Genomic DNA, 6,000 nt, shown 5'->3' with positions numbered 1-6,000 from the left:
AATGTTTCATAAATGTTTTGCCTTGGCTCTTATTGCATTTTATTTTTACCTACATCTGCATTCTGCCATATACGTTTGTGTATTGTAATTGTACCGCCAATCACACGATATAAAAGATCAATATTTTGAAACATTAAGTATAATTATATGCCCTAATTTACCATCTTGAGCCTTAGAATCAACTTCAAACGTCCACATCTCCGAAAACTCTTAGTTGTTGAGGTTAACATTTCGTCCCACAGTTGTTCTTTATGCCATGTTTTTTTGTTTAAGATCAAATTGATGATGATGAATTAGTTATATGCTCAAAATACAAAACTGTATTATTGCCTCTTCACATACAATGAATTAAAGATGGTACTGTCTTCGGATTTTGTTTAAACTTAGCATATTGTATATTAGCTTCCACTACAACTGGCTCAATAATCTTGTATCGAGATTAGCAGCCATTCTGCAAGCAATGGAGTCAATGATAAGTTAACCACACCTTCCTACAGTTGTAGATTTAATATTTATACGGGCTCTCTCAAAAAACCGCTCATCTTCGAAATTAGCCGAAATTCATTCAGAAATAATATATCCCCAAGGAGCAATAACATTGTAAAAAAACGTGTATTTTTGTATTTAAAATGAAGGTTACCTGAGAAAAACATGTTATGCTTCAGCCCATGTTTAATTAGTAAATAAAATTACCTCAGGGGCTCTTTACATGAGCCCGGTAATCGGGATTAGGCGAGGCGTTAAATGAATTTGAAGTAATTAAAAAGAGCAATTGCAAAAACTTAAAGCGCAAAACTTACAACCTTTTCTTAAGCATCATAAGTCATTTTAATTGTAATTTTTAAATCAGGCTAAATTATTTGTTTTCATTTTAAAGGTTTTGTGAATTTGCAGATTCAGAGCATAGAGAAATTCCTCAAACAAGTTTTTCGTTGTGAAATAATTAATCTTTTCCATTTGCCGAAATGATTTAACGCTTCGCTGAATCCCGGCTACCTTGCTCATGTAATCAGACCCTCGAAACTTTAATTGCAATTCGGAAAGAAGAACTTCTAATTAATATTTAAGTTACACGCCAGTCTCAATAAATTTCGACCATTAATATATTCTTCAGTTACAATGCCGCCATGTTGGAGGTGAAATACAACAGAATATATCCGTGGGCAAATGTTATTGTTTTTTACTGCCCCTTTGATTGATTGAAATTAAAACCAACAATTCTTGAGTTTTGATTCCGCCATGATGGACACAAGAATATATTATGATTATCAATGCTATTGCACTACTACGTATCCAATCTTCTTATCTCATCTTAGTATTTACTTGTATAATATAAAGTTTTATATGACATATTAACGTCACAGAAAATGTCTAGTTTAAATGGCGAAATTATTTAAATATTTCCCTGAATTAGCAATTGAAAACTTTTAAAAAGACCTAGTCGAAGGGTTTGACATATTTTAGCGAATTCCATAAGCAAAAATGCTCAAAAAACAATCAAAGATAAAATACATTCTAGTTATTTCGTAGAGCCTGTTTACAAAAGTAAAACAAGCTTGCTCGAAAGTTTGTTTTTTTGTTCTTGAGGTTAGGAAGACAAAAAAGTCAGATTATTCTATGCAATCTTCATTTGTTCTTCTTTCAGCTTATTTAAGTCATATCCTTGTGTTTATCTCAGTGCTAATGATGCATATGTTTCTTCCCTATTCGTTTTGTCTTTGCTTATGCTTATTTCACTCGTGTGAATCACAAAATCAAATACTCTACTGAACAAATACTTTTTGGTATCTCGAATCACTGGAATTTCTCCTATTTTTGTTCAGCATTTTCACCAATATACACATTATTTTTCTATCCAATAATCCATAAATCAGAGGATTTAACGAGTGTGAGCCAAGAATACGGAGGGAAAAAGCAATTTTTAAATTATTTGAGGCATTTGGTGAAAAAGCGGAGTGGTTTTTAAATTCGTTTGCAGCCAAATAATAAATATGACCCACTGCAAAGCAGAGAACCGTGCAGACGCAAACGAAAAATGTCTTACGATCCTGATTGTGTCTTCGAAGACTTGAGCTGGTGAAGGATTTTAGACGAGACTGTGATGCATTCGAAAATGTTCTTAGTACTTTTCTTTGTTTGCTCAATGTTCTAGCGATTATGGAGTAAGTCACAGACATGAATATTATTGGAAAAATGTAGAAACAGGCATAAAACGCAGACAATTCGTAAATGTAACGAAGGCGTTTAGGATCCATACTCGAGGATGCACTCTCGCATTGTCATTCCAACTGTTGTGACCAAACCAATGATGTACGCTAAACCATAAATGATTTTTATCTTCAGTTGACTGAGAGAAAGTTTCAATGGACAAACTATCGCACGATAACGTAGAACGGAAATGAGCATCATGATACAAACTCCGCTTACTTGAAAGAAAAATAAATGTCATTTATATCTAAGCAGTTAAACAATATTAAAGCGCTTTTAAGAAAGTTATCCAATATCAAATGGAGAAATATGCTCAACATTGTAAATACGTCACATATCGCAAGATGTAAGACAAGAAAGTAGAAGTTCTTCTTTAACAAAATCTTTCTTTTTAATATCGAAGCGATCACAAGGGTATTTCCAACGATGCCAAATGAAGATATTGCGACAATGAAAAATATAAAAGTTTCCATAGCGATAAGATTGATATATCTGAGCTACTTTCTATGAAGTGCTCTTCTCTCCTATATATTCCACTTTGCAAATGCAATACAGAGCTGTGTGTTCAAGCTTTTCAGTGGAGTCTCAAAACTCGATAAAAATTTTGCCTTGTCGCATTTTGTTTCCAACTACATCTGCATTATACGTCAGTATATTGTAATTGTGCTTGAAATGTGCGTTAACATTGACCTAATAAAATTCACAAAAGCTCGTTATAAATTTACATAAGCCAGCGACAAAGAGCGTTATCGCTTTTCGCAGTAATTCCTTTTCCAGCGAATAAACGCCGCATCGCAGCTGTGTCAAGCACATTTTCAAAAACGAAACAAACGCAAAACCAATTAGGTTTGCCATTTTATAGGACGAGAAGTCATAATTGCACTAATTTGGACTAAATTAAAGTATTTAAAACTGTCGATGATCTAACGAATCAAACGTTGAAATTGACAAATTTGCGGCAAGACTTTTTTGCAACAATTTAATTCAATGAAGAATTTATCGCTCACGAAAATGTCTCCATATGTAGAGATTTTCGAATATCTTATATTTAAGGTATTCCGTCTCTACAGGGTGTCTCAAAAACTGCTCATGCAGCCGGCGTTTTACAATTAGCATGATTTAGCAGTAATTGATCTCCAAAATATCTTCAAAGGTATTTGAAAACAATATTACATACGAATTGCGACAACTGTTTATTGCAAGTTTCAAGCACGAAATTCATTTCAATAGCATCTACGCCTCTTTGGGGATTAAAAAATTAGCTACTGAATCATGCAAATTCTAAATGTTGGCTTGATTTTAAAGATAAGCAGTTCTTCTGAGACGGCTGTAGTTCGCTGAAAATTTTGACGACCATATTCATATATTTGATCGGCGCATTTCACTTGCTGCACCACAGGACATCTAACCTCCTGTTTGCGTTCCTCATACTAAATATTGTCTCGCTGATTGTGTCGAAGATTTACAAAAGAATAAAATAGTTATAAGATAATTTTACGTGTCTAAAAATACATGAAAATAAAAACTACGACTTTGGAAATCGACAACGAAGTTCAGTGGAATTATTAGTCGTTAATTTCGGTTTGGAAAAACGAAAAATGCCGATTTTGGCAGCATTTACACTTTGAGAACTACAAGAACCTTGACTTTTACAAAGATTTTCGGAGACAACACGGAGCACAGCACATTTGCCGCCATTTTGAATTTTTTAAAACGTGTCCTTGAATTGGACATCTACTTGCATCATTGTTGTTATTGAAGCAATGGTTCTTTTACAGAGTTTTCAATGGTTTTCAATCATACCACCCCCCCCCCCACCCACCCCCCAGCTATGTAAGCATTACAAATAATGGCTAGCAGGAGTTGGGTATGAAGAACGGTAACCAAACTGTTCGTTAAAATTGATCTGACATTCAAAGCCACAAAGCCAAAGTCCTAAGTCATGAGCAAAAATTCGCGCAGGTTAGTGTACCGCGTGACTAAGACCGTCGTCAAGAGTTGTGGATTAGAAGGAGAAATAACGGACAACAGCTGACTGATTTTATTTGTCCTATACGGTTGTGCAAAAAATTTCTTTGAATGTAATTTCCACGCATTCTAAAAGATCAACTCGAAAACATTTTCTAACAAAAAGCATTTCAACGTGGTAATGACAAAAGCTTTAAAGAACCCTCCCACCCCGCCCCCAAAACAATATCAAACTATCATGGATTCATGATGGTGGACGATTCCCCACTCACCAATCCCTTTCTCCGTAAGACAACGTACGCTACAGCAGAAGGTTGTAAACAGAATAAGTTTCAGTTTCAAATAAATTAAACAAGGAATTGTTATTTCACTAAAAAAGCAGAGTCCTTCATGATTTTTCTTACATACATATTAAATCATTCTTGGTTTCATAAAGCAGACAATGATTATACAGAGTTATCATTCGGTGGCGAATCTAGGGTAGATCAACACATGCCAATCTACAATTGAAAATACTTCGAAAACGACGTTGTTGGTTAGAAATTTCTAAACATAAAAATAATGCCAACGTGACTCATTGTAAATTATTTTTGATTGGAAAAAATACTAAGAGTAATATAAATTTCGACCTTTCCAGGTTCGGAACTGTTACCACATTTCCTAGAATTCATTATATTATTTGGCCATTTCGAAGAAATTTCGAAACAGCAGATTTCTAATGCAAAATAGTCTAAGCGAGCTTACAAGTTTTTGGGCAAGTTACAAAATCATAAGAATACTTAGGCCATGTGCGAAGCACGTGCGTTTTACACCCCCTTCACAACCCACACACGTGGATTGCATTACCCAAGAACAAGGATAATTGAATTTTTTCCCTCCTTCAGCTTACATCCTGGGAACTTACGTATCATACTTTTCCCACAGCGGCGACCAGTTCTTTCGCCAAAATTGAATTGATTGTCATTTTTTCGCAATTCACCGTAATCCTACTCGCTTTTCCATAATCCTTAAGTTCGACAGTTATCAATACGGGGACCCCGGATGAAATAGCCGACCCAGAAAACCTATAATAATTTAAGCTGCTATTTCTGGGTAATGCCGCTACACTCGCACAACCCAGGATTTTCGACGCGAGCACGCGTTCCTCGCAGTTCTCCTGCGGGATATCCACAGTCAGAGAGCTTTCATTCATACCCGACAACTTCTCTGTGAACGAAGATAATTTAAGGTAAGTCAATATTTCTGTAATAATTTCATTTTACATGCATTTGTATAAGCAAGATAAAAATTTATAACCGCGATACTTACTTTGCAAACTAAGAAAGTCATTTTCCGTTATCGGCCTCGCGTGAAGCTGTTCTCCCATCGGGCATTTCAACTTGACAGTAAACTTATCGGACTTCGTGCTGGTGAAAAAGCGAAATCAATTTGAACGCATGATAAAGTTTTGCTGCTAGGTATTCTAAATGATCCTCTTATGTTAAAGCTTGGGTCCTTATATACTCCAGTCTAGTGTCTTCATTTGGAGAGATCTGTTGAATGTTGAGTCCTTATGAGTTATCTGATGCTGAAATTGAGTTCATATATACTCCTGAATGGTGTCTTCATCAGACATCAGAGGTGATCTCATGTTGAAACTTGAGTTCTTATAAACTCCAGTCTAGTGTCCTCATCAGGAGTGACGTAATGTTGAAACTTGAGTTCTTATAAACTCCAGTCTAGTGTCCTCATCAAGAGTGACGTAATGTTGAAACTAGAGTTTATATACACCAATCGAGTCGAGATATACACATTGACTTGTTTTTTATGCTAAATCCAATGACT

At 35.2% G+C, this 6,000-nt stretch overlaps 1 pseudogene; it reads right to left on the bottom strand.

The window, feature by feature from the left end:
• Positions 1 to 4,669: 4,669 nt before the first annotated feature.
• LOC124446202 overlaps positions 4,670 to 6,000 on the bottom strand; it is a 96,217-nt pseudogene continuing 94,886 nt past the window's right edge.

This window comes from Xenia sp. Carnegie-2017, unplaced genomic scaffold (assembly GCF_021976095.1).
Source record: "Xenia sp. Carnegie-2017 unplaced genomic scaffold, XeniaSp_v1 HiC_scaffold_12, whole genome shotgun sequence".
NCBI lineage: Eukaryota > Metazoa > Cnidaria > Anthozoa > Malacalcyonacea > Xeniidae > Xenia > Xenia sp. Carnegie-2017.
This window is presented reverse-complemented; position numbering and strand designations above follow the sequence as displayed.